Source organism: Capricornis sumatraensis, chromosome 22 (genome assembly GCF_032405125.1).
Source record: "Capricornis sumatraensis isolate serow.1 chromosome 22, serow.2, whole genome shotgun sequence".
Classification (NCBI taxonomy): domain Eukaryota; kingdom Metazoa; phylum Chordata; class Mammalia; order Artiodactyla; family Bovidae; genus Capricornis; species Capricornis sumatraensis.
The window spans coordinates 7,665,869-7,678,355 of record NC_091090.1 but is presented as its reverse complement, the minus strand read 5'-3'; positions in this window follow the sequence as shown (position 1 = coordinate 7,678,355).

The following is a 12,487-nucleotide window of genomic DNA, read 5'->3' as shown; positions in this document are numbered from 1 at the left end:
TGTGTATGTTTCAGAACTCTTTGTATCGCCACTGCATTTTTATTGTGTAAATTTGGTGTTTGTGTGGTGGTGTTCGGAGCATTGATTCCCTGTGGCTGTGACCGACTGTGCGTTCCTGTCTTGTGATCCGCAGCCCCCCTCCTCCCTTGATTTAATGGGACTGAAAATGGTATCATGTCAAATATGGTTATGTAAATATGTGTTATGAATATTTGAAAGTCTCTTCTCCTTTCAGCTTTAATTTGTTGAAACTCTTCTTAGCTTTACAATTTTCTGTTTATTGTGATTTTTAACTCTATTGGAAACCTAACTCTGCTTACCTCTTTACTGTTTAATGAGCAAGATAAAGTGGGAGGGAAAGGTTTCTCAGATGTGACTGAGTTTTAATTAAGTTGCATGTAGGCCTGTTGAACATGTAGGAAGATGCTCTTGTATCTTTTGTGAACAATTAGTTCTCTTATTGTAGATGAACAACTTAGGACCATCACCTCAAAACAAAACAGAAAAAATAATCAAGGACAAACACTGAATTTCTTCTGTGTAAGCTAAGGGCTTGTTATACACAATTGCAGAATTTAGTTTTCTCAGAAAGTATTATTATGCACAAGCTTAGGGTTTTAAAGGTTTTAAACTTGACAAGACCTTCATTGTCACTTGACAAGACAAAATCCCTGAAGTCACGATTTAGCACTATGTTATTGCAAAAGGAGATAGGATTTGCCTTTTATATTGATGGTTTTTGCTCAGAGACCTGTGTTTCACGGCCTGCCTACTCAGTTTCAGCTTTTTTCTCTCTTGCCTCTGCTTGTCTTTTTTGCCACCTACCTCTTCATCTATAAACTGTGAAATTTCTTTGGTTTCACTGATCTCTTTCTACTTGTCTATCTGATATGTGCTAACCCTCTGCTTGCTGAGAAAACAGACTCTTGTATTATCCCTAAATGTCACCTCTTTATCACGTGCTTACTTTTAAACGGTCCAGCAATGCTAATAAACTCACAATACGTAGCTTTTCCGAACCAGGTCAAAATTTAAGAGTGTTTTTAATGCAAATAAAATTGTTAAACTACAAATGGTAAAAACACTAAGACCACCAGGCCCGTGACTTTCCTGTTACTCCTGCCTGTGGTCTCCTGCTTCTCCCTCTGCTGCCAAGGCCACCCAGGGCACCTTCTTCCCTGGCCTTGAGCTGGCATGGCAGGTGTCTCTGATCAGCCTGGACACTGTGGTCAGTTGTCTCAAGAGCATTCTCTGGACACTCAGAATTCTGGATGCTGTCCCTGAGCACCCCCTCTGTGGTGCCGTTTTGGGGCTGCACGTGATGTGTCCTCCCCCTGCTTTGAGAAGCGCCTGTTCTCTGCATCCTCATCGGGGTTCTCAACACCTCGTCTTGTTGCACTGTTTGTATCATCTCTGGGCCCATCATGACTTTGTGACTTTTCCTTGGTCACAAAAGTGCTTGATGAAGGACTGAAGAACAGTGCAGAGACTCTTGAAAGTTTATTTTTAAGAAAAGGGTAATTAGAAGAGGACAACTACTGTGATAGAGAAGAAGTCTGTTATAGAGAGTCTGACATTCTAATGACCTTTAAAAAAATAAGGTTCATTCTGGGTTGTATGCATTTCTCTAGTTCTATTTGGTGAGTGCAGGTGTTTGTGTTGTTTGTACAGTGCAGTATAACTGTACAATTATAGTGGACTCAACATCTTTATTCTCTGACTTTTTGGTAACTTGAGAAAAACAATACCATTTTATGTAAACCTCAGTGCCTTTCGCCTGATACTCTAACAAATAGAAGATAAATTAGCATACAGGATGGGAATAAGTTACTCTCCACATTTATGGATGAACAACTTGGTGGCTCAGATGATAAAGAATCTGCCTGCAATGCAGGAGACCCAGGTTTGATCCTGGGTTGGGAAGATTCCCTGAGGGAGGGCGTGGCAACCCACACCAGTGTTCTTGCCTGGAGAATTCCATGGACAGGAGCAGAGGTTCCTGGGGTTGCAAAGAGTCAGACACAACTGGAGGACTAATGCATAGTTTGCACAATTAATGCATAGTTTGACTTATCTTTTTTCTTTTTTACTTGTGCCAAATTAGTGGCTAAACTGAAAATTAAATCAAATTTTGACTTTTTAAAATTCTCTGATTAGTCATAAATTCCTCTTTATATTTGGGAGGATAATGATTAGTGAAATAATTTGAATTTCGTGACCCATTAAAATATGTATTTTGTCCACTGTATTGAAAAAGTGACATTTGTGGTATGTCTCAATTAATTTTTCTATGGAAGATTAGAAGCAAGAAAGCTTTTATGCTGACTAAATCCCCCTTGTTAAAACTGTATATTAGTGACAGCGAATATTTCTTAAAGCTGTGATTATTTAAAATGGGCTGAAAACAGTGTTTTTTGGTGTGTGTGTGTATCAAACCAATTAGAAATTGTTTTTACTTTTAAAAATTACAATAAAAAAGTAGTAAAACATTTGTATTAGTTTTTCTCTATTACCCCAGTACAGTGATTAAGAAGTATTTGTTAATAAAATTGATGAAGTTTTTAAAGTCATAAAACTGAGACAATATTTTGACAGTTCATTACACATGTTTTCACTCATTAGTGTAGCAGCTGCGTTATTTGAAAGCTGTGTGACATGAAGCTGCCACAGGCTCTGAGGGTGGCAGAAGGTGCCTCACTTGTCCTGGGCCTGTTGGGGGTCTCACCTCATAGCTCCCTCTGCACTTCCAAGTAAAAGCCAAGGGTCCCATCTCATGAGCTAATGTGAGTTGTTCTTGAGGATTTTTATTCTTTCATGGCAGCACTATTTGTTCCTTTTTCTTTTACCTTAGTTGCCTTCCTTTCTCTGTCTGTTGCTGCTACTTTACAGTTTTTACAAAGACTTCTCTTGTCTGGAATATTATTATATTCTTCCAACTGATTTTCTGTTGCCCAATCCTTACAATTTCTGCTTTCTTTCTCGAGTATAAACTGCTCATGTGAATTCTTGCCCCAGATAGTTTTATGGTTCTTTACTGCTTACAGACCATCGGATACACTGCTTCTCATGATTTCTTTTTCTTCTATCTGAAAATCCTCCCCACCTTGGCTTCATCTATCCATAACTAGTTCAAGTATGTATTAAATAGCTGTGATGTACCAACTCCTTTAACAAGATACAAGCTAGCCTTTCTGATCCTGAATGAATGGAGGAGAAATCTCATTCCCAATACTTATGCTTCAGTTCAAATTTCTATCACTTTTCTTCTGAGAGTTCCACACTTGCCCTTACTGGGTTGGCTGGTGGCCATCTTCCTGTCTATTCATAATGTTTTTAGAAATGTGATGTTGACAGTTTCCTTATATTCTCTCTGTAATTATTTATACCCAGCAAATTCATTGTGTTTACCATTGTTGCCATTCTCTTTTTAACTTTTTTCCTTGAAATTTGGCCCTTTTGCATATCCTATCAAAGCACTGAGGAAGCATTTTAAACTGCCTTTCAGGTCCTCTTTATACATCTTCTCTTTGTACTTTGTATACTGCATTAATCTGGGCTGAGAAAACTGTTTACTCATAACTATAATCATGTTTGTACATCATTTATACAAAGCTTTTATATTTGTTCATGTATTTGAGCTGAAAAGTTCTGTTAGATGATTGTGATCAATTTATAGCCTAAGAAATGCAAGGGTCCGGGAGTGACCCAGCATCTCCCAACTAGGGGACGAATTCTCTCCAGGATCAGTTGCCTCCCTTCCCATCCTGCTTTGTGGTCCTCTGTACTTACTGGTCAGGACTGCCAGAAGGCAGTCTTATGTGCGTACTGGAATATGTACATTCCAGTCTGTGTACTGGAATATGCTTTAGTGATTTTAGTTAGCACTTTGAATTTATGATTTCATTTGATTTCCCCAGCATTTCTGTCAGTTAGGCAGGCCTGGCATTATTAATACTATTTTACATTATTAACATTATTTTACAAATGATAATAATGCTGATTGCCAGTTTGCCAAATGAGTGATTTAAAGAACAGAAATGAGAGCAGGTCTTCAGACTCGTAACTCTATGCTGTTTTCATTGCCCTATGTACAAGATACATTGGAAAGTGAAATGTGTTTTTACTTTGTCGGGATTGAACCTGGGTCAAAAAGATCCCCTGGAGAAGAGAATGACAACCCACTGCAGTATTCTTGCCTGGAGAATTCCATGGACAGAGGAGCCTGGTGGGCTACAGTCCATAGAGTCGCAAAGAGTCAGACACGACGGAGTGACTAACACTTCACTTCACTGAAACAATTCTCTGGTTGTGTTCTGTTTTAAAATGTGAAATATTAAAATTAAGTGGCAGCTGTTGTTTTAACTTAGCCTCAGTTTTGTGTGCCATGGCACTACTAGTCTAAGGCTAAAGAGAATGAGTCCCTTTATGGTATACTGTCAGAAATTTGTTACTGGAGGGAGAAATAAAGGGAGAAATAAAACCAAAGGCCAGAAGATGTGTTTTAGGTACACGATCGTTCTGTGTCAATCTCCGCCATTTGCGTGTCCTGTTCTCAGAGTGATTCTGACCATTCTTGGCCCATAGAGGGGGGATTTTGGGGAGGGGACATCTGCACTTGTGACACTTTTCTCGCCAGTGGCTGCAGTGTCTTGGGATAGCTGGTAGTTTTGCTTCATAATCCGTACCCATCATTTAATCAGTGACTTGATTGATTGTAGAACAGCTTTTCTACAGAGCGGCTTGAAAGAAAGTGAAAGTGAAGCTGCTCAGTCGTGTCTGACTCTTTTTTGACCCCATGGACTATAGCCTACCAGGTTCCTCCATCCATGGGATTTTCCAGGCAAGAATACTGGAGTGGGTTGCCATTTCCTTCTCCAGGGGATCTTCCCGACCCAGGGATGGAACCCGGGTCTCCCACATTGCAGTCAGATGCTTTACCATCTGAGCCACCAGGGAAGCCCTTGAAGGCAGCCCTTGAGAGCATCTGGAGGGCGTATGTGAACCAGCAGCGAGAAGCTCTAGTGCCGAGCAGTAGAGAGAGCATCGGAATCCCTTGTGATTGTAACGGTACTTTAGTCCAGAACTCCCTTTAGTTGTGGGGTCTGCATGAACCCCTGTTTGACTGTGGTTTTCTGTGTAACCATGTGGTTCCTGGATGTCTGCATCTGAGTCCTTGTTGATGGAGCTGTGGATATGGAGTTGTTTCAAGGAGGTGATAAAGTGTACAGCTGGAGACTTTAGGTAGAATGAACCATGTTGCATTTCCTCATTTCTAAATATACAAGACGACAGTGTATCACAGGGAAGAGAGTAGTAGAGTAGTGTGATGTAGTGAGCAAACAGAAAGTTGGGAGTCCAAAGTTTGAATTCCTGCTGCACTGCTGACTTGCTCTCTGACCTCAGAAGTTCCCCTCTTCTCAAATATACAGTAAACTCATTTACTTGGGGCTGTTGTAAGGATACAACTCAGTTCAGTTCAGTTCAGTCACTCAGTCGTATCCGACTCTTTGAGACCCCATGAATCGCAGCACGCCAGGCCTCCCTGTCCATCACCAACTCCCGGAGTTCATTCAGACTCGCATCCATTGAGTCAGTGATGCCATCCAGCCATCTCATCCTCAGTCGTCCCCTTCTCTTCCTGCCCCCAATCCCTCCCAGCATCAAAGTCTTTTCCAGTGAGTCAGCTCTTGGCATGAAGTGGCCAAAGTACTGGAGTTTCAGCTTCAGCATCATTCCTTCCAAAGAAATCCCAGGGCTGATCTCCTTCAGAATGGACTGGTTGGATCTCCTTGCAGTCCAAGGGACTCTCAAGAGTCTTCTCCAACACCACAGTTCAAAAGCATCAATTCTACAGTGCTCAGCTTTCTCCACAGTCCAACTCTCACATCCATACGTGACCACTGGAATAACCATAGCCTTGACTAGATTAGAGGATATGAATGAGTACTCTGCACATGTAAGTGCTGTTCACATGTTACTTATTTTAATGAATAGTGATTATGATATGTTAAGTCCTTTAACAAAAAATATTTCAATTCCAACCTGCTATCAACACTGCAGGCAGGCAGTGCCATCTCCATTTGACAAACAGGGATCCAGAGTGTGGAGAGTCTTGGTGACTCACTCTAGGGTCTGCTGAGCAATGACTTCAGACATAAGCTCTGTTTGTCCCTAGCTTTGTGCTGTGCTGTTGGAGAAGGAAGTGGTAACCCACTCCAGTATTCTTGCTTGGAAAATCCCATGGATAGAGGAGCGTGGTGGGCTAGAGTCCATGGGGTCGCAAGAGTTGGACACGACTTAGTGACTAAACCACCACCACCACTGCACTGTGCTGTTACAAGGGGTCAGTAGTAGAGGACTGTGAACTTCAACATTTGCGTATTGCTCTTAAGGAAACAGCACTCTAGATTAGGAATCGGGAGACACAGATGAGCACTACATTTCTGTATTATTTATGGGGAGAGTTACTTAAACATATTCTGTGAAATACCTTTGAAATACTTGGCTATGTTTCTCCTAAGGTTTACGTATGAAATGTTTTCTCCTGACTTTTTGTCAGAATTTTGAAAATTTCCTTTGAGGTGATCAAAATATCTTTTATAAATTTGATTTTAATATTTTGTTCTGTTTTTTTAGTCATTCCTACACTGGTCAAGACTACAGTACACAGGGCAATGCTGGCAAGATTTCCTTAGATCAGATCGATTCGGTAAGCATCTCATCCTGTTAAACCTTTGTCAACAGAGAAAACAGATTTTCTTAAACCAAAGATTATGTTTAGGGTGGGGTGATGGAAGAGAATGTTATTTCATTGCTTGCCAGTCATTTAAAAAATAAATGCCATGTGCTGTGCATATGACTTTTTGTCGTTGTAGGAAAACCAAACAATCAGAAAATTATTTGTAGTCTGATAAAAACAATTTAATTAGTTTTGCAAAAGGAGGTTTCTTTTAAGTGATGACACTTAAATAGTATTTATGTGTTTATATTTAAACACCACATAATTTAGGAAAGGAGGAATGGAGAGTACTGAGTATAGCTGTCCCCTAGGGCTGCTGCAACAGCAAACCATAGGCTGGGTACCCTGAACAACAGGATCTCATCTTCTCACAGTTCTGGGGGTGAGAGTTCATGATTGAGCTATCAGCTGTCAGTTTCTTCTGAGGGCCTCTCTCCTTGGCTTCTGGGTGTCTGCCCCATCCCTCTATCTCTTCCTCTGCTTAGAAGGCTGCTAATCACCTTGGACCAGGGCCCCACTCCCATGATCTCATTTAACCTTGATTGCCTTCTTACAGGTCCCAGCTGTAGATACAGCCACATTCTGAGGTTGTGGGGTTAGGACTTAGCATATAAATTTGAGAAGGATGCAGATTATTCCATGACACTAAGGATAGGTCTTGTGTTGCAGCCAGAGTGGGCAGTTCATTTCAGCTTCACTTTGTGGCTCTATAGGGGAATCAAGGCGTGTACACTCAACTATACTTTTACTGTATAGAATTTCACTTTAATGCACTGTAGGATTTCTGCATTATCCAAAAAAGGGAAACTAAGTCAACCATAAATAATCTTTGTTTAGATAATTACCAAATTATTTACAGTAAATTAAAAGTACATTGAGGTTTTAATGCTTGGAAACAAGAGTTATAACGGTGAGTACGGGGAGATTCTGAGACCATCTTCCTATTTGAGAAATTATAATCAAGTAGAAGTTGTTACAATGAAAGACAAAGAGGCTGCCTGGTCAGTCAGGGGAGCAAAGAGAGACCCATGACTGCTCACAAGCAAATTGGAACCTGCCAAGGAGCTCATGAGAGGTGGGAGTTAAGTCTCAGGAGGAGGATACTTGAGAAGGTGAGGGAGATAACAGCTGAGACCATAAATGAAAAAAGTTTTCTTTAATTGTTAATTTCTTTAAAACATTTATTTGAATTTGCCTTTTGAGAGCCATTTATCTTATTTTTTGGGTTTACTTTTGGGTTATTTTAAAATTTCATCTGTGATTCACCAGTTATACCTTTGAACATTTATCCCAGTAAAATGAAATGTTAGATATACATGAAAACCCATACACTCATTTATTTGAAATAACCCTCAGCTGGATTTGACCCAAATGTCCCTCAATGAGTGAAGGAGTGAATGCTTAGACAAATGGTATTACATCCACACACTGAGGAGATATTACTCAGCAATAAAAAAGGAATGAGCTATTGATAGCTGCAATAATTTAGATGAATTTTGTAGGAAGTATGCTGAGTAAAAAGCCACTCTCAAAATTTTATATGATTCTATTTATGTAATGCTCTTGAAATGACAAAGTTACAGAGGTGGAGAACAGCTTAGTGGTTGCCAAGGGTTCGGGAATGGTGGGGGCAGGCTGCAGAAGATGGAGGTTATAAAAAGGGAGCCTGGTGGGGTGGTCGGGATTCTTCAACCTACGCGGGAAAAAGTTCCGTAGAATTAAGTACACAGATACGAGCATGTGAGTGTCACAGACAGTCTAAGATGAGTGGATTGTGTTAGTGTCAGTATCTTGGCGTTGATAATGCACTACAGGTTTACAAGATATTACCTTTAAGGGAAACCTGATACATGACATCTCCTTGTATTATTTCTTACAACTGCATGGGAATCTAAAGTTATCTCAAAAGAGAAAGTTTAATTGAAAAAAAAAAAAGAAATAGGTAAAATAAATGTCAATAATTTACTTAACCTACCGCACAATTGCACTCATCTCACACGCTAGTAAAGTAATGCTCAAAATTCTCCAAGCCAGGCTTCAGCAATACGTAAACCATGAACTTCCAGATGTTCAAGCTCATTTTAGAAAAGGCAGAGGAACCAGAGATCAAGTTGCCAACATCCACTGGATCATCGAAAAAGAAAGACTGTTCCAGAAAAACATCTATTTCTGCTTTATTGACTGTACCAAAGCCTTTGACTGTGTGGATCACAATCAACTGTGGAAAATTCTTCAAGAGATGGGAATACCAGACCAGCTGACTTGCCTCTTGAGAATCCTATATGCGGGTCAGGAAGCAACAGTTAGAACTGGACATGGAACAACAGACTGGTTCCACATAGGAAAAGGAGTACGTCAAGGCTGTATATTGGCACCCTGCTTATTTAACTTCTATGCAGAATACATTATGAGAAATGCTGGGCTGGAAGAAGCTGAAGCTGGAATCAAGATTGCTGGAAGAAATATCAATAACCTCAGATATGAAGATGATACCACCCTTATGGCGGAAAGTGAAGAGGAACTAAAAAGCCTCTTGATGAAAGTGAAAGAGGAGAGTGAAAAAGTTGGCTTAAAGCTCAACATTCAGAAAACGAAGATCATGACATCCGGTCTCGTCACTTCGTGGGAAATAGATGGGAAACAGTGGAAACAGTGTCAGACTTTATTTTGGGGGGCTCCAAAATCACTATGGATGGTGACACAGCCATGAAATTAAAAGACGCTTACTCCTTGGAAGAAAAGTTATGACCAACCTAGATAGCATATTCAAAAGCAGAGACATTGCCGACTAAAGTCCGTCTAGTCAAGGCTATGGTTTTTCCAGTGGTCATGTATGGATGTGAGAGTTGGAGTGTGAAGAAAGCTGGGTGCCAAATAATTGATGCTTTTGAAGTGTGGTGTTGGAGAAGACTCTTGAGAGTCCCTTGGACTGCAAGGAGATCCAACCAGTCCATTCTGAAGGAGATCAGCCCTGGGATTTCTTTGGAAGGAATGATGCTAAAGCTGAAACTCCAGTACCTTGGCCACTTCATGCCAAGAGTTGACTCATTGGAAAAAACTCTGATGCTGGGAGGGATTGGGGGCAGGAGGGAAAGGGGACGACAGAAGATGAGATGGCTGGATGGCATCACTGACTCGATGGATGTGAGTCTGAGTGAACTCTGGGAGTTGGTGATGGACAGGGAGGCCTGGTGTGCTGCAATTCATGAGGTCGCAAAGAGTCAGACACGAGTGAGCGACTGAACTGAATTGAACTGAATATATCTAAAATAGTATCATTTTGACATGTAATCAGTATAAAAATATTAACAAGAAAAAACAATTCATCTGTAGTCACAGTGAGACATTAATAACTTCTTTATGGTTTTTGTTTTTATTCCAGTTAAACTGAATTTGCAATTTTCAAATTAGATTGATTTTGTAACAGATATTGTGGGGATTGATAAATAACAATGTATTCTTTTTTTCTGTAGCTTTCTACCAAGTGCTTCCCACCCTGCATGCGTCAGTTACATAAAGCCCTGCGGGAAAATCACCATCTCCGTCATGGAGGCCGCATGCAGTATGGCCTCTTCCTTAAGGGCATTGGCCTAACCTTGGAACAAGCGTTGCAGTTCTGGAAGCAAGAATTTATCAGAGGGAAGATGGATCCAGATAAGGTAATTTTGGAAAATCTGAGGAGTAACTGAAATTTTAATTTGGTCTGAAGATTAAAAAATTTTTCAATATGCCCCTGAAATGTAGTTGAAATTCTATAATTTACCTACATATAAAAAAAGTCATTAATTAATCTAATATTTGCTAAACAGAAGGTTGGGAAAGGTTGATTCAGTTCAAAGGGTAAGATTGAAACAGCCAGCGTAAGATGTAAAGTAATGCTTGGATGAGGATGCTGTACTTCTCCTTGGTAGGTAGACTGCCAGTATACTGCCAGGATACCTGAAATTGTGTTCTGAGTTGCGTTTCTGTAGGAATGCATCTGTATATGTAATACATAGAGGCATATATACATACATACACAGAACTAGGAAATGTTGAGAAAGAATAAAGTGAAAACAGTTCTGAATGCATTTTATTGTGTTATGCAGAATCTTTCACAGGGAATTTATTTTTTCTCTCAAACTTTAAAATTTGTTTTGTATTTGGGCATAGCCGATTAACAATGTTGTGGTAGTTTCCCATGAATAGCAGTGGGACTTTGTCATACATATACATGTACCCATTTTCCTCCAACCCTGCTCCCATCCAGGCTGGCGCATAACGCTGAGTAGATTTTTCTGTGTTATACAATAGATCTTTGTTGGTTTTCCATTTTGAATATAGCAGTGTGTACATGACCTTCCCAAACGCCTTAACTATCCTTTCCCCCTGGCAACCATAAGTTCATTTTGTAAATCTTTCACAGGGAATTTTTAGATAGATGTTTATCACTGTAAGCTTGAGATACCATTTTTTTTTCCTCATTTTAAAAACTGATACTATATTATGATCATTTTCTTAGGTGGTTGAATCATTTTTGAAAATGTCATTTGTGTTAGTTGCATGAAATCACATCCTTTGAAAGTGATATAATCATTTGCATGTTATTGAACACTTGGTTGTATCCATTTGACTGTGTCATAAATGTTATTGCAAACAATATTCTGAGCACATATATCTCTGATTATAATTCTGATTCTGTCCTCTGTATGTATTCATCAGGGGATCAGTTTACTTGGTGAAAGACTGTAGACAGTTTTGAAGTTTTGTTGAATTCCATCATGCTACTAAATGACTAGAAAGTCTGTAAATTAGCCATTGTGAGAACTTTGCTCTGTCACTGACATCACTGTATGTTATTGAAAATGTTTTTTGATCTTTTTATTAGGAAGTTGATGTATTAAGTAGATAGGTGTGTTAGGGTTCTCCAGAGAAACAGAACCAATTGTGTGTATGTGTGTGTGTGTGTGTTTGTGTGTGTGTGTATACAAAAAGACAGGTATTTAACAGCCCATGTGATTATGGAGGCTGTGTCCCCAGAGTCTGCATGTAGCAGGTTCGAGAGCCAAGAAGAAAGAGTTGGTGTTTCAGTTTGAGTCTGAAGGCAGGAAAAAAAAATCCATGAGTGAACTCAGCCCTCAGACAGGAGGTGTGTGTGTTTTTGTCACTCAGTTCAGTTGCTCAGTTGTGTCCTACTCTTTGTGACCCCATGGACCACAGCACACCTGGCTTCCTTGTCCATCACCAGTTCCCGGAGCTTACTCAAACTCATGTCCATCAAGTTGGTGATGCCATCCAGCCATTTCATCCTTTGTCCTCCCCTTCTCCTCCTGCCTTCAGTCTTTCCCAGCATCAGGTTCTTTTCCAGTGAGTCAGTTCTTCGCATTAGGTGGCCAGAGTATTGGAGTTTCAGCTTCAGCATCAGTCCTTCGAATTAATATTCAGGACTGATTTCCTTTAGGATGGACTGATTTGATCTTCTTGCAGTCCAAGGGACTCTTAAGAGTCTTCTCCAACACCACAGTTCAAAAGCATCAATTCTTCGGCATTCACTTTTCTTTATAGTCCAACTCTCACATCCATACATGACTACTGGAACCACCATAGCTTTAACTAGATGGACCTTTGTTGACAAAGTAATGTCTCTGCTTTTTAATAGGCTTTCTAGGTTGGTCATAGCTTTTCTTCCAAGGAGCAAGCATCTTTTAATTTCATGGCTGTAATCACCATCTGCAGTGATTTTGGACCCCAAGAAAATAAAGTCTGTCA